General features: G+C 37.8%; 1 protein-coding gene across 4 annotated transcripts in view; it reads left to right on the forward strand.

Moving 5' to 3' along the window:
• Positions 1 to 22,850, forward strand: part of KIAA1958 (KIAA1958 ortholog) — a 164,143-nt gene that overhangs the window by 71,184 nt on the left and 70,109 nt on the right. The gene's annotated exons all lie outside the window — the stretch shown is intronic.

The raw sequence follows: 22,850 nt of genomic DNA on the forward strand, positions 1-22,850 counted from the left end.
CATCAATTACATTAATCCTGTTGTACAAATATAACTAATACCTGTTATTTATGTGGCAAAAAAAACTTTTTTCTTGTGCTTTAGATGAAGGTGTACAGAGCAAGTTAGTTCTTCATTAAACAATACACATATGTTTTGGGACATTGGTTGTCAGCCCCACAACATTGCAGCACTCTTCCCTTCTCAACCTTGGGTTCTCCATTTCCATTCGTCCAGCTTCCCTATCCCCTTCTGCCTTCTCGTCCTCCTTGCTCCTGGGCTGGTGCGCCCATTGTCTCCTATACATGGTTGAGCTATATGTATCATTGTTTGTTTTATCTGTCTAATCTTTGGCTGAAGGGTGAACCTCAGGAGTGATTTCAGTACTGAGTTAAAAAGGTGTCTGGGGGCCATGCTCTTGGGGTTCTCCAGACTCTGTTAGATCAGTAAGTCTGGTCTTTTTTTGTGAGTTTGAATTTTGTCCTAAATTTTTCTCCAGCGCTGTCCAGGACCTTCTGTTGTGACCAGTGTCAGAGCAGTTGGTGGTGGTAGCAGGGAACCATCTAGTTGTGCCGGACTCAGTTGGACATATATTTTTATTTTGCTCAGAGAACGACCCAGAAGTAGAATTGCGGAATCAAATGGTAACTCTGTGTTCACCTTTTATAGGAACTGCTAACCTGCTTTCCAAAGTGGTTGCACTGTTTTACAGTTACCTGCAATGTTTGAGGGTTGCAGTTTCTCCACATTCTTGACAACACTTATTTTCCTTTTTCCAAAATAGCAGTCTGAGTGGATGTAAAGTGGTATCTCGTTGTGGTTTTGATTTGCATTTCCCTAATGACTAATGTTGAAAGTCTTTTCTTGTGCTTGTTGGCCATTTGTGTATCTTCTTTTAAAAAAAGGACTATTCAAACTTTTGCCTGTTTTTAATTGAGTTTTTTGTCTATTCATTGGTTAATTGTAAGAGTTCTTTAGATATTCTGGATACAAGTCCTTCATTAGATATATGAAATGCAAATACTCTCTCCAATTCCATAGGTTGTCTGTGTTTCTCTCTTTCTGCCTCCTCCGCTCCCTCCCTCCCTTTCTCTCTTCCTTCTTTTCAAGTTTTACTTAAATCATTGAGTAACAACATGACCTTTGGCTAACTTTCATGGGCCTAGGCTTAATGTCATCTTTATTAGACTGGCTTCGAAAGTCTTTGTGCTGGGAAATTTGACTGTTGATACTTACATATAGGATATAAGTAGTACCTCTTTGATTTTAATAGTTGTGAGTCTCATACTCTGGTTTCTCTTCAGATCGCATAAATCTTTTGCCTTTTAAATAGTTGTGAATCTGGTGTTTCTGTGTACGTGTGTCTGTCTCTCTTTTTTTCCTTTCTTTGTAAAATAGGGAATTTAGCCTGACAGAGTTTTCTACGTTATCATTTAATTTATATTTGAGGGTAGAATTCTATTTTGGAAAGTGGTCCAGTATACCCAGACAGCTTAGTAAGACTGTTGTTTGTGTTGCACACTCTTCCACTAACTTACCCACGCAAAACAAAGATTTCTTTGCATCTGCCTAGTGGATAGTAAATGAGACATTGAGGTTCTTCACTAAACCACGTATGAATACCTTACTGTATAATTATTTTGGAAAAGGAATTCATCCTATTTGGAAAAGAAATTGCTTTAATCTCTTTATTATTGTATAGATTATATTCTGTTAGGTGTTTTTCTTCTCTCATTGAAATTGCGTTTCTTAAAATAGTTACAAAATTCAGGTACAGCCAAGCATAGTACATATCATATATAATCATTAACTATGATTTGACTTTACTCTCACAAGAAGGATTGGTTTGGGTTGGAATTGACCTTCAAGAAAAATGGTAAAAAGAACCGGCAATGGGAATGTCCTGGAATTTCCTAAGGAATGATCCTGATTTTTTTTTTTTTTAATAATTTTTATTGTGCTTTAAGTGAAAGTTTACAAATCACGTCAGTCTCTGACATAAAAACTTATATACACCTTGCTACATACTCCCAATTACTCTCGCCCTAACGAGACAGCGCGCTCTCTCCCTCCGCTCTCTTTTCGTGTCCATTTCACCAGCTTCTAACCCCCTCTACCCTCTCATCTACCCTGCAGCAGGAGATGCCAACAGAGGCTCAAGTGTCCATCTGATCCAAGAAGCTCACTCCTCACCAGCATCCCTCTCCAACCCGTTGTCCAGTCTAAGGAGTTGGCTTCGGGAATGGTTCCTGTCCTGGGCCAACAGAAGGGTCTGGGGGCCATGACCACCAGGGTCCTTCTAGTCTCAGTCAGACCATGAAGTCTGGTCTTTTTATGAGAATTTGGGGTCTGCATCCCACTGCTCTCCTGCTCCCTCAGGGGTTCTCTGTTGTGTTCCCTGTCAGAGCATCAGTTGTAGCCGGGCACCATCTAGTTCTTCTGATCCTGATGTTTTGATCCAGTTTTCTGAGGAAGGATATTATATTGCTGAAATATCATTAGCTTTAAAGAAGCACTGTTTGGACTGGAGACATCAATGGGACAAATAAAGATCTAACTGACATTTTTTCTTTTGTGAGAGGTATATAAAGTTAACTTATGATTTGCCTTTGTTCCATAGAGTCTGAGTTCTGTGCTCTACAGTTTTATTTATTTGCTTGAATATTCTTTTACAGTAGATAACCTTCATTCGAAACATAGATTTTAGAAACAGAATCCAGCATGTCCAAATGTATGTGGATGACTGTGCAGATGGACTATATGCAGTTAATTTAATGTACACTCGGGACTAAGCAAAGAAGGTTCTGGAAAGAACTAGCTGAAAGCTAAATTAGGTACTTTAAAAATGGATGCTGGGTAAGCCTGAGTCTTTATCAAGTCATAGTAAACCTACTGCATATCTCTGAATAATATTTCTAAAATAAATAAGTTGACAAATGACTATGGAGTCAGCCAGAAACAAAGAGAAATCATTCCATTTTGTTTAGTTTTACTGATGCATTTAAATTCTGTTTCCCTACAAAAATCATTTCTATTTCTGTTCAGAACTGAACTCACAAAGTCATGAAACGTTAATCAGGATGTGATAAAATCATTAATTTTCAAGTCAACTTTGTCATGCTGCTCAATCCAAATCTTAGCAAACAATAATGAGAATGCATTATTGGAAGAATTGTTGACTACCTACTAATAACTTGGTTTCCATCAACTTTAGAGGTTTTGATGTAAATTTTAGGGCATTTGTCATGGTGAAAATTAAATTATGAGTTGGGGTTTTGTTTTTTTGTATGTGTGTATTTCTTAAATATACACAGCTGCCTTTAAATGATTTTTGTCCAAGGACCCCTTTTAGTAATCAGCTCTTTTCCTAGAAGTTTTATGATGGCAGGCAGTCCATTTTTGTTTATCATGTTTGTTACATATATATAATGTAATATATAATGTAAATTTGAAAGCACAATCTTTATCCTTTTCTAATAGATTCATATGTGTTCTTTATGTATTAGAAATATTAACTCAGTCTGTCATGTATATTGGAAATATATTGTCCCAGTTTACCATTAGCTTTTAATTTTAGTGATGACATTTTTTGAGATACAGGTTTTCTTAGTTTTTTTGAAGATTACCCTTTCAACCTGTCTATCAGTCATCTTTTCTGCCTTTGATGTTTTTCTTAGGAAGTCCTTTTCTTACCTTGAAATCAGATAAATATTTACATATATTTTCCTCTAGTTCTCTTTTCTTTTCTCTTTTCTCTCTCCATCTCTCTCTCTTTTTCCTTTTCTACATTCAACTCTAAAATTAGAATATATCTTGGGGTGGAATCTCACTTTATTATTTTTCCAGGTAGTCAACTGTTCCAGCATCCTTTATTGAATAATTCTCACTCCCCACGAAATTGATTCATATTACATTTTTATTTATAATTGGGTCTATTTCTAAATTTTTCTTTCTATTTTTATTGATCTCTTTATCTGTTCTTTTCTAATCTTTACTGTGTAATTATATTTTATACAAAACAAAATGCATTCAGAGGAAAGAGGGATATAGTGTAAAGCATTAATAGAATAATTTTTGGCAAATTATTGATGTAAAATTGAGTTAGGTGAGCTTTTGAAAGTTAAGGTATAGATTACTTCCTCTTATTTGGTCTGTGTTGATATAAACAATGGATTTCTCTTATCAGAAACAGAAAACCTGACTTAAAAGAGAGAATTTAATTTTTTGTAGTCCAAGGACATGTTTTCAGACAAGCCTTCATCCAGGGCTCAAACAACATCTAATTTCTTTCTCTCCGTTTCTTGCCTTGGCTTCCTCATGTTAGCTCCATTTGCAGACACTGGATCCCTTCACGGTCCCAAGATGGTTGCTAGGCTTGATGTCCAGCAGTAGACAGAGCCCGTGATGCAGCACTCCCAGCCACAGCCTGGAGATTTTCTCTGACTGATCGTGCTTACACATTCATCCTTGAACCAGTCATAGGCATCCGGCCCCGCTCAGGAAATGGTATTGGAATCTCTGTTACACAAACCACATTGCTGAGTGTGGGGGCGGTATGCGGGACAAGGGCAGGTCTTCCAAGGTCATTCTGTGTACTGTTCTTGTGAGAGAATGTAGTCTGGGCAGCAAACCAGAGACACCTACTGTGACTTATGTGTTCTTGTTTTTGCTCTTTTTATTGAACATTTAGTTTCTTTTTTCTATGAGCAGATAGAAATGGTTGTTATGTATTCCGTTCAAAGACAGGGTGTAATAGAACAGTGTTCTAATATAAGGGATAAATGTATTTATGTTTGATTGACAAATGCATCCAGTTTGTAGAGGCATGTATTAATTTTATATTTTTATTATTTTATATATTTCCTTGTTTCACAAGAATTGCATGCCTCTTCTTATGAGAAGGAACAAGAATAAAATTTGATTTCTTAACTATACCCTTTCCTGTCCCTCCTGTAGGAAGATCTGAGATATAAATTCTGAAAGATAAGCAAGGCAAAGTGAAAATTCAGGTTTGGTTTATGCTATCATCTTCCTTCTTGTCCTAAAGGGATGCTCACCTGAGGAGCAATGTAGCAGGCAGTCCTGGACATTGAGATGATAGAGCCTGGCCACTCAGAGTTTAGCATCAGACATGCCTGGGTTGGTTCCCAGTCCTATCTCCTGTTGGCCTTGAGGACTTGGCTAAATCATTTCACTTCTCTGAGTCTCATTTTCCTCATTTGTAAAGTAATAATAAGGATGCCTATCTCACAGTGTTGTTGTGAGGATAAAATGTGAAAATACATGTAAAGCATTTATCATATGATTAACATTCATTAAATTGCAGTTTCCACCATTATTATTGTTCTTATTTTCATCACCATCATCATCATTATTAGATTATGCTCAATATGCTAATAAAGTAGATTCTGATTTAATACAGTAATACCTACTTATTTACTAAAAATGTGGTCCATGGACAAGCATCATCAGCATTTCCTGGGAGCTCGTTAGAAATGCAGAATCTCAGGCCTCACCTAAGACCCTCAGAATCAGAATCTCCATTTTGGCAAGATCTTCAGTGACTTGTATGCACATTACAACTTGAGAAGCACTGATTTAGGGAACACAGGATCCACTTTATAGGGAACAGTGTCATTCCGTCTGGCCACCTAATACATTTGAACACGTCCTGTGTTATAGAATTCCCGATTGGAGAGTCCAGAAACTTGCTTTTCAAGTTTATATTTCACTGAGGGCAGAGTCTTGTGACCTAGGCTTTTTCAGTCAAATGCTCCCACATCATACTCTGAATCAGAAGCACCTAGAAGAATCCATTTTGGCAAATACATCCAGTTTCTAAAGGCAAAGGAGCAGCATTTAGGTTGTTCCAAGGTCAGAGGCCCAAGCTGGAGTTTTAGTGATCAGAGTACCTCCACTAGAGAAAATGCGTAGTGTCCTCAGGGCATTATTTGTGGATCTGACGCCTCCAAGCCTGATATATGTACAGGAGTGTTCACTGCAACTTCGTGATAGCAAGGAAAAAATTGGTTAACAACCTAAATGTCCATCAGTAGAGAAATTTATAAGTAGTGATATATTTTTCAATGGAATATGTACCTCAGCCAGATCTGCATTTATTAATATAGATAAATCTTAAAAACAAAGTTACAAAAAATATATAGCGTGCCACACCTTAAAAAAACATTACTATAGATTGCTTTATGTTATATGCAGATACACATATAATTATGAAACACGGACTAGAAGGAGATCCAGCCAGATACATGATAGTGATTACTTTTGGGGAGGGGGGATGGGAATGGGTACACAGGAAGCTTGAACTGTACCTGTAACATTTTCTTTTAAAAAAACATGAAACACTAAGATAAAATGTTAGTATTTAGTAACTCTTAGTGGCAGGACAATGACTGTGTGTTATTAAGAAGCAACATAGCACGGTACTTAAGGGTGGAAGGAACTCCAAACTCACAACTGTCTGGATTTGAATCCCAGCTCTGCCACTCATTTTCTGGGTAACTGTGGCAAGTTAGTTAAACCTCTTTTTGGCTTAGCTTTCTCATCTGTAAAATGAGGGTACTAATGTATTTATTCTATAGTTTTTTTTTAATGTATTTATTCTATAGTGTTCATGTAAGTGTGAAATTAATCCATATAATCCATACATTGTAACCATATGTTAGCTAGTATTATCCTGTATGCTTCTCTGTATGTTATTAAATGTGATTACTTAAAAAAAGTAGATATTAAAGCATAAATAAAATTAATAGTGGAATATTTATGAGATGAGGGCATTACGATATTATAAGGAGCCCTGGTGGCATAGTAGTTAAAGCAGTCAACTGCTCACCGAGGGGTTGGCAGTTCAAAATCACCAGCAGCTCCATCGGAGAAAGATGTGGCAGCCTGCTTTGTAGAGATTTACAACCTTGGAAACCCTATCAGGTCACTATGAGTCGGAATCAGCTCAACAACAGCGGGTTTTTTGGGTTATTGTTATTACTGAATATTCAGATGTTATTACTTTGTACAAAAACAAATTTTACTGCCATTGCCTTCCAGTGTACGTGTTTATAGACAAATAATTTGAGAATTATTCTCAAATTTTAACACCGGCTTTCTACCCTGTGATTATGATGGGGTGATCATGGGAAATTTTTCAGTAATCTTCTGAAATATATTAAAAATAACACACACACACACATGTCCTCTGTTACCTACACAGCTGTTTTGTTTTCAGGATCAACATTGCCCAAGTGCCACCAAGGAAGAGGTGTCCTTTATTTTACTGATGGGAAATGAGGCACAGTGGAACTAGGTGCTTTGCTTGGAGTTACAGTGGGAAGAAATCTGGCATGCTTGTTAGCACCAAGAGTGTAGTCACGGGGTCGCTGCTTGTCTTGGTGTAGGAATGGCCTAAGTTGCTGACTGCTGCTGCTGCTTCTTTCTTTTGCAGGTCATGCCTATCAGTCATCCAAAGTTTAGGCTGCTAGAGTATACTCTAGGGAGATTATTTTTTCTGAGAATCATTTTTAAAAGGACTCAGGGTGTAATAGAATCATCATCCATACCAGGGAAAGAGAGACATGTGTTTTAGTCTTTTTCCTACCAAGCATTTGGAGAAGTCACATGCACTTCAGTTTATCAAACATTTGTTTAGGATCAACCATATGACTGGCACTGTGCTTAGCCTGGTGAAAATACAAAGATGAATGTCAGACTTCCTGCCCTCAGGATATTATTTAGAGAAGGAAGCAGACACACCAACAACTCCAAGTGTGTAGAAAGACGTGTAAAATACAGTTGAACAAATACAGGGAGCGTTTGACTCAGCTTCAGGGTACACAGAGAAAGCTGTTAAGAGGTGACGGTTGAGCTGGCAGAGAAGGTGAAGGGTATTTCAGGTAAAGGGAACAACATGAGCAAAGTCCTTAGGACATGAACTTAGGTAGAATATTTGGGGAAACGATGAGGTTGAGTGTAGCTTGAGAGTAGATTTTAAGGGGGCCAGGAAGTTGTCACCAGAGAGACAGGCTGTGATGTCTCAAATGTCACGTGTGTTGGGCAAAGGGACAGAGCACATTATCTTACACTATGACACTAATAGCATTGAGGAAGGTTGCCTGGAAGTAGAGGCTGGGACATAAGAACTGTTACGGAGAGTACTGCAGTAAACCCGTTGGAACATGGCAGCAAATGCTTGAGGAAGCAACAGTAAATGTGTTGGATAGGAGGAAATGGAGGTAGATGTTTCAGAAGTTAGAATATACAGGACTTGATGTCCTTGGGATATTTGGCCTCTTGGGACCTGTGTTGTCACCCTGTCCAAAGGCATGGTACTGTTTCAGGTAACACCAAAAGGTCTTCAGGACACACAGATCTACAATGAAGTTGTAACAGCATTTGAGTTCTGTAGCATGCTGTGACCATTCATTCTTATCCATTTATTCAGCGTATATCCGTTGGGAAACTACAAAGTGCCTACCTCAGGATGGGCCCCAGTGGATATGGCAATACCATGGTTCCTGTTCTTACGATGCCCAACTCCAGTGGAAATGAGATATCCCAACCCTTCCCCTCTCAAAATATCCCCAAATAAAAAAACAAAAAGAAAACTGTTTAAAATATTTCCTGAACCAAGCTGCTGTTAATCAAACTGTGAATAACTTTGTGAGACTAAATTGGTTGCCTCTAGATAACACACTTATTAATATTGTTTTTAGGATGATATATGGCTAAAGGTCATTAAATAAGCTGTTAATCAAACTGTGAATAACTTTGTGAGACTAAATTGGTTGCCTCTAGATAACACACTTATTAATATTGTTTTTAGGATGATATATGGCTAAAGGTCATTAAATAAACAATTAGGTCATAGTGATGATAAATTAAGGTGAGTCTTAGCTGGAAATGAAAAGTGCAGAGGCCGTGGGCAACCCGTTCCAACATCGTAATTTATTTGAAACACCTTCTACTCAGCTAAAAATAACATGAGCATGGTTACATTAAAATTGTAATATTGCTTATTTTTGTAGAGAACTAGCGATCTGTCTTTAAGAATTAAAATAATTATATACTAGTTTTTTGAAAGGCAGAAGTAGTAAATCAAGTTAATTGCTCTCTGTTCTACAAATGCATAGTTTGAGAAACTATCAGTTTTAACAGCTTGGTCACTAATGCTTGCACATCCCTTTTCAGTAAAATTTGTCTTAATATTTCACAAGAAAACCTTCCTAATTAACTTTTTAACATTATTTAAAATAAAATCACTTGCATGCTATGCCAATAAAATGAGATCTCACTATAATTTAGGTGGAGCCCTGGTGGCGCAATGGGTTAAGCACTCAGCTGCTAACCAAAAGTTCCGCCGTTTGAACCCACCAGCCACTCCACCAGCGAAAGAAGTGGCAGTCTGCTTCCAAAAAGATTTACAGCCTTGGAAACCCTATGGGAAAGTTCTCCATCCTACAGGGTCACTAGGAGTCAGAGTCAACTCAATGGCAGTGCTTTGGTATTGGTTTATTATGTGGGTATATTTAAAGTTTACCTACATATGATTGAGAGATTTCCAGATATGCAGAATTGTACCCAATGCAGCAAACTAGCAAATAACTAAACCTCAAAATGTAGTTTTCCTTTCGCTGGATTTGGATTGACTAAGACTTCTGTTAGGAAGTTCACAACTGAAAAGGTACTGGCCTTGATTTTCCAGGCTTGGTCTCCATTTCTTGTGGGTTGAAGAGATGAGATAATGTACAACCCCAGGGCAGACAAGTCAACATCAGGCCACTGAAGCTTTTTTCTTAATTTCACAAGGTTGTCAATATTTTTCTTCTCTTCTGTGACCATAGCTAAATCTGTCTGCATTATCCATAGGTTGACTCTAACATTCAAAACCAGTAACACTTTTATGTTATTTTGACAGTATAAATATTGTTCATAGCTTTGGTATTCTAGGTTAACGTTTCTTTCCACCCTGATGAATTTTACTACCTCTAGGACCTTCAAGGGAGCATGGGTCTAAGTGTTGTGTGAATGACTGACTTAATCCACGTAAAAGGCTTAGAATAATACCTGGCACAGAAGTCTTCAATAGCATGTCTCATTATTGTTACCATATTTCATTGCATTTGGGACACCATTAATTGTAAGATGTACCATTTATTTTATGTTCCACAAGAAAGAAAAGCATGCTATCAATTGATGGGCATTGGGTTGTTTGTATTTTTTGGCTATTATGAATAATGCTGTTGTGAACATTCGTATACACATTTTTATGTGGACATATGTCTTTAAGTCTTTCAAGTATATACCTAGGAGCAAAATTACTGGGTCATATGGTGTCTTAGTTATCTAGTGCTGCTATAACAGAAATACCACATGTGGATGGCTTTAACAAAGAGAAGTTTATTTTCTCACAGTAAAGTAGGTTAAAAGACCAAATTCAGGGTATCAGCTCCAGGGGAAGTCTTTCTCTCTCTGTTGGCCTTCTCATCAGTCTTCCCCTGGACTAAGAGCTCAGCGCAGGGACCCTGGGACTCAAGGATGTGCTCTGCTCCTGGCACTGCTTTCTTGGTAGTATGAGGTACCCCGTCTCTCTGCTCGCCTCTGTCTTTTATATCTCAAGAGACTGCGGGAAGACACAATCCATTCTTGTAGGTTGTGTCCTGCCTCTCTAACACAACTGGTGCCATCCTCCCTCATTAACATCAGAGAGGCAGTATTTACAACATATAGAAAAATCATACCATACCGAGAATCATGGCCCAGCCCAATTGATACACACATTTTTGGGGGGACATAATTCAATTCATAACATATGGTAAGTCTGTGTATAACTTTTTGAGGAGTTCCACAACCATGGGACTATTTTACATTCCCACCAGCAGAGTATTGTTGTATGCCATCTGGCCAATTCCGACCCATAGCTACCCTGCAGGACAGAGTAGGACTGTCCCATAGGGTTTCCTAGGCTGTAATCTTTACAGTAGCAGACTGCCACAACTTTCTCCCACAGAGCGGCTGGTGGGTTCCAACTGCTGACCTTTTGGTTAGCAGCTGAGCACTTAACCGCTATCCCATCGGGGCTCCTTTAGCAATGTACCAGGGTTCCAATTTCTTCATATCCTTGTTAACACTTGTTATTATCTGACTTTTTGATGATAGCCATTCTAGTAAGTATTAAGTGGTATCTCATTATGATTTTGATTTCCATTTCTCTGATGACTAATAATGTTGAGCATTTTTTCATATGTTTCTTCCACATTTGAGTTTTAGAACACTAGGGACACATACTTTTTCACTCAAATTATCCGTAAATCTTAGTACATTTGCCTTAACTCTACCTGTTGTGCATAGATAAACCTGTCGTTTGACCTCATTACTTCATCTCTCAAGGTGATAGATATAAGCAGAATTTTACTAAATTCTCTATAAAAGTACACAGAACTGTACTAATAGAAATACAATTAGATACCAATAGCAGATAACATAAATGAAGTACTGAAGCTTTATCACTGAGTAATGTGGCTCACTGCTCTCTAATATGGCCACACAGTGATCTGTGTGGTGCCAGAAAAAAGCATTAGGTTTTCTACTTTTTATTTAAACTAAGAAAGAAATTAAATATTACTAACCTTTAATATATCAATTGACAGTATGACATGTACATAGTTTGTAAATAAACACATATTTTGGGGATGTTCATTATAAACTGTTTTGTAAAAAAAGTTTGGAGACTGGCAAAGACTGAGATGGCTGGTTATGACTGAGAAAAAAATTTTAAAATAACTTAATTATTACTTAATTTTTCACCCTTAATTTCATTAAGCAGAGAAAATAAAGAATTCTTATAGTCCTAGAATGTACTGTTCCTGAGAATTTGACTTTAGTATTTGGTTAAATGAATAGAAATATATCTTCCTTACAAATAATGCCCAAAATTATATTTCACAGAATTTTTTTTAGTGTCTAGAGTATATTAATATTTATGCCACACATCTCTAGGTTTTTAACACTTTGTATACTATTATAATTAGTGCTGCTAAACTATTATTCTGTGCAGTGGAAAGCTGTCATCTCACCATCCAGAGAAAAGCTTTGTTTTCCTGTTTTGCCAATAATAGTAGAATGCTAATCCATATAGAAAAATACTTTAATTTTTATTTTATAGTGATCTTTCCAGAAATATGTTTTGCTATCATTCAGTGACCCACTTAAGAAATTAATGCCCTCCTATCCATTAGGTTATTACTTCTTGGGTGGAATTTAATGAATATTAATAGCCTAATTCAGAAGAGAAGGAGATAATTTATTAGAGTTTTGTACATTTCTATTTTTATGTCTTCTCTGTTTTTCTTTTGCTCTGTGTGCCGTACATCTTGTGTTTCAAGGTGATTAATAACTCCTTTATGTTTTTAACTTTAATATGCATTTTACGTAAAAGATGCCTTCATGTTTTGATTCTGACAAATTAAGATACGCAGCCATGTAAATTGAATGTAAATTTAAAGGAAAAAATGAGTTCTAATCAAAGGTTTGTAATGACTATTTCTATTGTTGTATAGCATTTCATCTTAATGTCATTAGATTTTTACCCTGCGTGTCCCATTTGGGTTTGTTCTCATTCATTGAAACAAAAAGGCATAGAATTTCAGCAAACTCATGGAAAGTACCTTTCAAATACTTAGTTCTAACAGAGCGATGGACGGTTAACAAAAGGTGATACTTGTTTAACATCCAGATACCACTTGAGTACACAGGATCATATGCTGTTAGTGCTCTCTGATTACTGCATGCAAAATAGTAATAATAATAGCCAATACTTACAGAGTACTTATCGGAACGGTGATTAAGAGCGTGACTGCTAACCAAAAGGTCAGCAGTTCAGATCCACCAGCTGCTCCTTGGAACTCTACAGAGCAGTTCTCCTCTGTCCTATAGGGTTGCTATGGGTCAGAATCTACTCCCTGACAACGGGCTTTTTTAAATCTAATTGATTTACTTAGGTTAACTCAGTTCTCACAACTTTGTGAAGTTAGGACTATGTATAATTAATTCCATGTTACAGATGCAGAAACCAAGGCACAGAGAGGTTAAACTTGTCCATGGTCACACAGTAAGAGGGTAGACAGTTGGGATTCAGACCCAGGCAGTTTATTTTCCAAGTTCGTGCTTGCTCTTAACCGCTGGGCCCACCTGCCCTGGTGATGCTTTTCTTCCACATGTCAGCGTTCTCCCTGTTAAGGGAAGTGCTGTTCTAGGACCCGGATCAACAGTTTTCTTTATTCCTCCAAAAATTCATTGCCAGAACTCCTTCCTACTCTTCCTTTTCTAGTCCCAATATCTAGCTTTTTTTATTGTCTACACAAGGAAGAAATAAAAATCAAGTGTTTAACAGTTGAGGAAGACATAGATAGATGTGCCTAAAATGATGCTTACTATGTTGTAGGTATTGAGTATATTTTTGTTGAATGTTGAAGTAAATATGCAAATACTAGAATTTCTAGAAAAGGAGATAACTTTAATTTTCTGTTTTCTTTTGGCTTTGTATTTTTCATGTATAGCTTAAGTGTATTTTTCTGATAGTTAAATTAATTCACCTATTTATTAATTTGGTGAATATTAATATTTATTAATTGGTGAATATTAATTCACCAATAATAACAAATATTAATGAATGCCTGCTATTCATTCTTTCAACTATGGATAGATAGTGTGTGTAGGGGGAGGCCTTACCCTCATAGAATGTATATTCCAGTAGAAAACAGACATTGGTTAAATAATCATACAAGTAGATAATTATAAACTGTTAGAAATGCTGCGCTAGGAAAGAACAGGGAAGGATATTGGGGGTGAGGGGAGAATTTTGGAAGATTCCCTAAGGAAGTGACATTTGACCTGAGAATGAAGGATGAGACCTGAAAATGGAGGCCAGGAGGGTGTTCCTGATGGAGGAACCAGCTTATGCAGACTCTCTGAGAGAGACACCCTTGAGATTCTGAAGGACGAGCACATCCGAAAACTTGAATGGAGGCCACTGTGGCTGGAGTGAAGGGACTGGATGAGGGAATTCTGAGTAGCTAAGAAGGAAATTGCTGTATCACTGATGGATAATAGATTCAATGTCAAATCTTTAATCACGTCTTAAAATCTGTGATTTTAGATGATGAAAAGGAATTCACCAGTAATAGTAACTTATCAAGGTATTGGTATGCTAATAATGATTTTTCTCTTGAACATATGACAAAGCAGTATTTCCAGAGAAAAATAAAATAAGACACAAAAGAGAACTTGTGTATGGTTAAAACAGAATGGACTAGACTCTTGGTAATTAAAGAGTAGTATTTTAATTTAATTTTTAAATTGGAAGATATATACCAAAATGTATCCACTGGTCTTTGAACGATGGATTCATGGGCAGCTTTTGCTTTCTTCTTTATACCTTTCTGTATTTTCTGGAAAAAATTTTACATTAAACATGTGTTACTTTTTGAGCTGATTCAGCGGCACCTAACAACAACAACTAACAACTTTTATGATAAAAATAGTAGAGTTATTTTTATTAGGGGAAAATACATAAAATATCCTTTTTCTTATGTAAATAGTTACCCTCTAAAGCACCTGCTTTTTAATTTGGGGTATTTGTAAATTAGAAGATACGTAAGCACAGCAAATTTCAGGGTATATAAACTCACTGAGGTAAAATACAGTCATGGCCAAATTCTTGAACTGTGCAAGGACTACTTTTTACTTTCGAAAATGATTTAATGTTTAATAAAATTTTTTCTTTAGAGGTGGGGCACAACATGTATACATTGATGAAATACCTTTTCAACAGAGTTCTGTGCTCTATGCTAATGTAGTTATCAAGGAATAAACTGAAAAGGAGAGCCACATATGTGAAGCTGCGACTTCACGACTGAAACTGGAAAATATAAACGTCACATCTGTAATGAATCCATGTATCCTCTACAACTGCCCTAAGTCAAGGAAATTGAGAGTTAAAAAATAGGATTATTTTTAGAAATTGTATATGATGTTTTGTATATCAAAGTCTGATGGCAGCAGCTCACTATGTATTTTATGTATTACAGCAGCAGCAGATAGTTCAGACACATCAGGAGAGGGTACCCTTGATTCAGTGTCTTTGACAGTATAATAAAGCAGAGGCGAAATCTCTACGGTCTCTAATAAGCAATATATCAATGAGTACTGTCAGATTTTGTAGAAAAGTCCACAACATGATTTATTACATTAATTACCGTCATGTGGGTTTCATGCTTCTAAGCCTGAAAATGCAGCCACGTTCTAAAGTTGATTTAAGAATATATTTTGGCCAAGATGAAAGTGCTGCTTATTGTGATTAATATAGTACAATATTTATGCTCTTGTTCTGCTCTTCTTTTGCTTTTGCTGTGCCACAGAATGCTTAATTTCATTTCTGTGACCTGGAATTAAGTTTGAGGTTTGAGGTGCTTCATCTAGTTTTTATTCACTCTGCATCTGGCCTCCCTTTTGCCTTCTCGTGTCCTCTTAGATTTCATTTAATGTAGCATCTCCTCTATATGTGAGCCTGTTTGAATTCATCCCTTTCTGAGCACAGAGTGGCTAGTCCAGAGCTGTCTCTAGCATATCAGGACTGTCCTTAAGTAATGTTAGTTCAAACCAGGATGCTACATTTCTTTTTGAGGGGAAGGAGCAATTGATTTAATTCAAAGAAGCAGCATTCTTAGAAGAGAGAATTGCATGACTTGACCCCTGCTAAGTACTGTACTGAATCCCTACAGTCTGCAGTGTCTCTTACAGTGACACAATAAGTTTATCAAATCACAGGATTCTAAGTCTTGTGGAATGGAAGTTAATACAGATATTAACTTGGTTTGTTCATATATGTCGATGGACAGAATATGTTCACTTACACACAGATGCCTAGCACTGGTGGCCTTTATAGACTCTAGCTTGGCAGAATTAGTAAACATTTGTTACAGATTAAAACATCAGCAAAGGAGGAGCTCAGTTGAGGTAGGAAGACCTTGACTGAGTAGATTAGAAAACATTTTCTAAACAGTGATAGGTTTATCATTCTTTTTCCTATTTTGTTGAGAGGTTGAATGGGGAGGGGTTGAACTAGATGGCCTACGTGCTCAACACTGTGATAAATGGTTTACTTTAATATCTCACTCAATCTTCATGCAACTCTTATGAGGTAAGTACAATTATTATGCCCATCTCACAGTCGAAGAAACTGAGACTTAGGTTAAAAACTTGCATGAATTCACGTAGCTAATTAAGCACTGTTGGGACTTGAACCCAGGAAAATCAGTAGCGAAGTTGGAGCCATAATCATTTACTACGTTGCCTGTGTCCTGTGCCCTGAAAGGGCGTCAAGTAAGATAAGATTTGAAAAGTAGTCTTTGCCAATTAGGGAAACAGTGGTAAACTTAATAAGAATTATTTAAGATTCTAGTAAGAAGACCAGACTTAATGGTCTGACTTAAGACTGGAGAAACCCCAGAAGACATGGCCCTAGGACTCTCTGTTATCCCAGAACTGAAACCATTCCTGAAGCCAACTCTTCAGACAAAGATTAGACTGGACTATGAGACAGAAAATAATACTCGTAAACAGAGTGTTTCTTAGCTCAAGTAGATACATGTGACTACATGAGCAGCTTCTGTCTGGAGGCAAGATGAGAAGGCAAAAAGGGACAGGAGCTGGTTGAATGGACACAGGAAATCCGGGGTGGAAAGGAGTGTGCTGTCACGTTATAGGGATAGCAACTAGAGTCACATAACAATGTATGTATAAATTTTTGTATGACAAACTAACTTGAACTGTAAACTTTCACCTAAAACACAATTAAAAAATCATTTAAGAGAAGTTGCAAAAGAAAAATCTGAATCCAGTGGATTTGAGAGAGAAATAATTCTTTAAACTCATTCTTTAGTCAGATATTTATTAAGCAAACTGTTCTGCCTGGATAATGAAAAAACAAAATGTCAGACCAGAAAGTTAGCATTCCCAACTGTGTGGGAGGTGCCGTAATTGAGGTGGGGCACAACAAGGGAAGGACAGGAAATGGAGGTGGGCTTCAGAGAAAGCTTCCTGAAGTTTATTTGAAGGAAGAAAAGTCATTTTCTAGGCACTCTGGAGGAAGAGGGAGATAAGGCACTGTTTCTCAAAGCAAGGCAGGCTGTACCACACCTGTACTAGAACAATCTGCGGACTCATTAAAAATGCAGATCCTGTACCCTATGTTGTTAGGTGCTGTAGAGTTGGTTCTGACTCATGGTGACCCTATATACAATGGAACAGAACACTGCCCTGTCCTGTACCATCCTCACATTCCTTCCTATGTTTGAGCCCATTGTTGTAGCCACTGTGTCAATCCATCTCATTGAGGGCCTTCCTCTTTTTCTCTGACCTTCTACCTTACTAACCATATTGTCCTTTCCAGGGACTGGTCCCTCCTGATAACATGTTCAAAGTACATGAGTCTCACCATCCTCACTTCCAAGGAGTACCCTGGCTGTACTTCTTCCAAGACAGACTTGTTCATTCTTCTGACAGTCCATGGCATATTCAGTATTCTTTGCCAGCACCATAATTCAAATTCATGAATTCTTCTTTGGTTTTCCTTATTCATTGTCCAGTTCTTGCATGCATATGAGGCGCACCTTAGTCCTCAAAGTGACACCTTTGCTTTTTAATAGTTAAAGGGGACTTTCGCAGCAAATACCAATTCGATAGGTTGTTTGATTTCTTGACTGCTGCTTCCGTGGGTGTTACTTGTGGATCCAAGTAAGATGAAATCCTTGACAACTTCAATATTTTCTCCGTTTATCACAATATTGCTTATTGGTCCATTTGTGAGGATTTTTGTTTTCTTTATGTTGAGGCGTAATCTATACTAAAGGCTGTAGTCTTTGGTCTCCATCAGTAAGTGCTTCACGTCCTCTTTACTTTCAGCAAGCAAGATTGTGTCATCTGCATATTGTTGTTAATGAGTGTTCCTCCAATCCTGAATTCTTCTTCATATAGTCCAGCTTCTCGGATTATTTGCTCAGCATACAGATTGAATAAGTATGGTGAAAGGATACAACCCTGATGCACACCTTCCCTGATTTTAAACCATGCAGTATCCCTTTGTTCTGTTTGAATGCCTCTTGGTCTATGTATAGGTTCTGCATGAGCACAATTAAGTATTCTGGAATTCTCATTCTTCGCAATGTTATCCATAATTTGTTATGATCCACACAGTCGAATGCCTTTGCGTAGTCAGTCTGCACACTATAAAAAAAAAAAAAAAAAAAATTTTTATAGGTCATATTAATTCCTAGTTGTGAGCATCTACAAGGTAAGTATATGGTCTCCTTTGCACATGCGATATCTCACCCCCAGCTTCCAACATAACCAGCTCCTTGGCCTGGTTTAATTCATGCACAGAGACAACAGTTGGTGTGGTTGAGAAAGAGGAGGCTTTTCCCTTGTGCTTTAAGGCCCCTGTGTTTGCTTAAAAATACAGGTATGTTTTGAGTTCTGTTTGTGATTTCTAAATTTTTATTAAGGAGAAAATTCTCCAGAGGCATTAATGTCATATTCATCCAGGAGAAATGAGCAGATGACTAATGTTTATTTAAGTGATTTCTGCTTCAGTGAAAAATCCTATCAGCAATCATAATCATATTGGATTAACTAGTACTGTTCTAAATTTTTATGCTTCTGAATGTGTAGGTAAGAAATGTGTTTTATTCCCGCTATTGGAAAAGATTAACCAAGCATAAAAATAATTTGCTGGTCAGATAGCTATATAGCATACAAATCTGGCTTCAATTAGTGATGTTAACAATCCTAGGAAATAGCATTTTAAAGTTCTAGGAGAAGGCATAACATCTGCATAGAGTTGGGTGTTTAAAGGAGAAAGAAGACACTGACTTTTTAATACATTTTATGGTAGTTTAAGGTTATCTCCATTTTTTTCCCATGTAGCTTTAAAGTAAATGTGTTTTTTCTCAATAAATTGTTTTCAAAAATGAAGTGTGAATGTTGGCAAATATGATTTTTGTAACTCATGACAAATAAAATTAAGGTTGTTTTGTTTTCTAAGATCACAAACCAGGCATCATATTTTTTAAAATACCAAGATTATTTTCTTATGCCACATAAAGAATCATAAGAAAATTTAATTTCTTTCAAATTAATACATCCATGGAAGAAGTAAGCACCAAATAGACAAAACCATAATGCCAGTGTAATCTTACATTAAAGCAGAGTTTGGGATGGGGAGAGGGAGCTATCCTTTGATTTAATGGTTATGTTCATTCTAGTATAGACTTTTTTTGAAGTATTAGTTGTTTTCTTCCTTATCTTGATAATGAGTAATGGTATTGTCCTCTAGTAATTGGTGTGAAGGCTGATAGGTTCTTATTTCCTAAGGTACTGTAATTGTTGCATACTGTCAAGTCGATTCCAACTCATAGTGACCCTACACGATAGAGTAGAACTACCGCGTAGGGTTTTCTTGGCTGTAATCTTTATGGAAGCAGATCACCAGGTCTTTTCTCCTGTGGAGTGGCTGAGTGAGCTCAAACCAGCAACTTTTTGGTTAGTAGCCTAGCACTTAACCATTGTGCCACCACGGCTCCTTCCTAAGGTATTAAAGAACCCGCTGCCGTCGAGTTGATCCTGACTCATAGTGAGCCCATAGAACGGAGTAGAACTGGCCCATAAAGTTTCCAAGGAGCGCCTGGTGGATTCGAACTGCTGACCTCTTGGTTAGCAGCCGTGGCGCCACCAGGGTACTAGCCATGGGAAAAGCTTTCAGTGGCCTCAGAAGTCATTTCATACCATTATTATAGACACCAACATCACCTGCCCTGTCTGCAACTGACTCTCCGAAGAGCCTTAACACAGGGTAAGGGGACAATGAAATTCTGGCCTTGAGGTTCCAAATTAATTTTATGCCAGTGACCTTTTTTTTTTTTTAATGCTTTTTAAATGCAGTCAGTATGTTTCATGTAAAGTGGATTGTATAGCTACACAGAGAGGCATCTTAGTAACTTTCCTTTTAGCTTTGATATTTAGTCAACAAATATTTATTGAGTGTTACTACTCAAGGACACCCTGGTGGCGTAGTAGTTATGTGCTATGGCTGCTAAATAAAGGTCAGCAGTTTGAATCCACCAGGCGCTCCTTGGAAACCGTATGGGGCAGTTCTACTCTGCCCTGTAGGGTCACTATGAGTAGGAATCTACTCAACGGCAACAAGTTTTTTTTTTTTTTTTTAATTTTTATTGTGCTTTAAGTGCAAGTTTACAAATCAAGTCAGTCTCTCACACAAAAACCCATATACACCTTGCTACACACTCCCAATTACTCTCCCCCTAATGAGACAGCCCACTCTCTCCCTCTACTCTCTCTTTTCGTGTTCATTTCACCAGCTTCTAACCCTCTCATCTCCCCTCCGGGCAGGAGATGCCAACATAGTCTCAAGTGTCCACCTGATCCAAGAAGCTCACTCCTCACCAGCATCCCTCTCCAACCCACTGTCCAGTCCAATCCATGTCTGAAGAGTTGGCTTCGGGAATGGTTCCTGTCCTGGGCCAACAGAAGGGTCTGGGGACCATGACCACCAGGGTCCTTCTAGTCTCAGTCAGACCATGAAGTCTGGTCTTATGAGAATTTGAGGTCTGCATCCCACTGCTTTCCTGCTCCCTCAGGGGTTCTCTGTTGTGTTCCCTGTCAGGGCAGTCATCAGTTGTAGCCAGGCACCATCTAGTTCTTCTGGTCTCAGGATGATGTAGTCTCTGGTTCATGTGGCCCTTTCTGTCTCTTGGGCTGGTAATTGCCGTGTGTCCTTGGTGTTCCTCGTTTTCCTTTGATCCACATGGCTTGAGACCAATTGATGCATCTTAGATGGCTGCTTGCTAGCGTTTAAGACCCCAGACGCCACTCTTCAAAGTGGGATGCAGAATGTTTTCTTAATAGATTTTATTATGCCAGTTGACTTAGATGTCCCCTGAAACCATGGTCCCCAGACCCCTGCCCCTGCTATACTGGCCTTAAAAGCATTCAGTTTATTCAGGAAATTTCTTTGCTTTTGGTTTAGTCCAATTGAACAGCAACAAGTTTTTGTTTTTTACTACTTCTGAGGAGCTGTTGCTGACTCTGGGAGTACAGTAGTGAAGTTCCCGCCCCATAGAGCTCACAGCCCACTGGGGAGAGACAGCTGCTAAATGAGTAAAATGTAAATATGTAGTGTGTAGATGGTGATAGGTATATGGAAGAAAATAAAATAGTAGCATAAGGAAAATAATGAATGTCAGAGATAGAGGCATGGGGTGTTTTTTTTGTTTGTTTGTTTTTAAGGCAGGTTTTTCAGATATTTTGCATTTGGAGGTTCTTTGCATTTAGCATATTCAGTCTCTTCTCCTGGGTGTGTCTGTTCATCATTACTGTGTAAGACCCTCCATGTGGCCAGCCCACTGGTCTCATGTCATTCTTCACTCCAATCTTTCCCCCAACCCCAAACCAGGATGGGGTTTTAGGATCCTCGTGAGTACAAGCCAGACTTCTTCCCATCTCTTTCCATTTGCACATGCAGTATCTTTAGAATGCCCTACCTTCTTGTTTTCCATAGCCAAATGGTACTCATGTTTTAAAGCCTAACCCAAGTCCCAGTTCGTCTGTGGAATAGAGCTCCAGCACAGCTGAAGCTCTGTTGATGTCTGTCACTCTCTTTTTTTTTCACCCTGAATTCCTGTAGGACCTGGAGCCCATGCCACGAAACTCAGTGCCTAATTGCACAGTGCCTACCACGGTCTTTTAAATTAGTTTTATGTGTGTTAGTTACCTCTTCAGCCGTGATGTAATCTTCATAACCATCAGGAACTTGCCTTTGACTACAACCTACAAATCTTCTTGAAATGTTGGGGCATAACAGGTACTCGTAAATGTTGATTGAATTAATTCCAACCGCAGCCTCATAAATATAAATCTACTTACCAAATTTCTTTTTAACTTTTCAAATTTAAAATACATTGTTATTTAGTAAACGCTTGGACTTATTCACTGTTGTGTTTTTTTTTCCTAAAATTTTTTTGTTTTTTTTAATCTACACAGCAAAACATACACCAATTCAACAGTTTCTATATGTACACCAAGTTGTGCAACCATTCTCATCCTCCTTTTCTGAGTTATTCCTCCCTCATTAGCATAAACTCACTGCCCCCTAAGGTTCCTGTCTAATCTTTCAAGTTGCTGTTTTCAGTTTGATCCTATATCGATGGTTCTTAAAAGAGCATAATACTCAAGGCAGACTTTTTTTTTTTTTTACTGGTTAAGCTAAACTATTTGGTGTTAAGATGACTTCAGGAGATATTTTTGGTTTAAAGTTTAAAGATTATTTCAGGGCAATAGTTTTAAGAGTTCATCCACCCTCCATGATTCCAGATAGTTTAGAGTCCATGAGAATTTGAAATTCTGTTCTGCATTTTCCTCCTTTTGATCAGGATTCTTCTATGGAATCTTTGGCGAAAATGTTCAGCAGTGGTAGCCGGACATCAGCCAGTTCTTCTGGTCTTACGGCAAAAGAAGCAGTTGTTCATAGAGGCAATTAGCCACACATTCCACATTCTCCTCCTATTCCTGACTCTCTTTCTTCCTCTGTTGCTCCAGGTGAAGAGAGACTAATTGTGCCTTGGATGGCTGCTTGCAAGCTTTTAAGAACCCAGGCAGTATGCAATGAGCTAGGAGGTAGAACAGAAGCACTAAACACATTATTAGGCCGATTAACTGGGATGTTTCATGAAACCCACACTAAACATCCAAACCAAGGAACCAAATCCCATGAGGTGTTTGGTTGTACATAA

Source organism: Elephas maximus, chromosome 9, assembly GCF_024166365.1.
Source record: "Elephas maximus indicus isolate mEleMax1 chromosome 9, mEleMax1 primary haplotype, whole genome shotgun sequence".
Classification (NCBI taxonomy): domain Eukaryota; kingdom Metazoa; phylum Chordata; class Mammalia; order Proboscidea; family Elephantidae; genus Elephas; species Elephas maximus.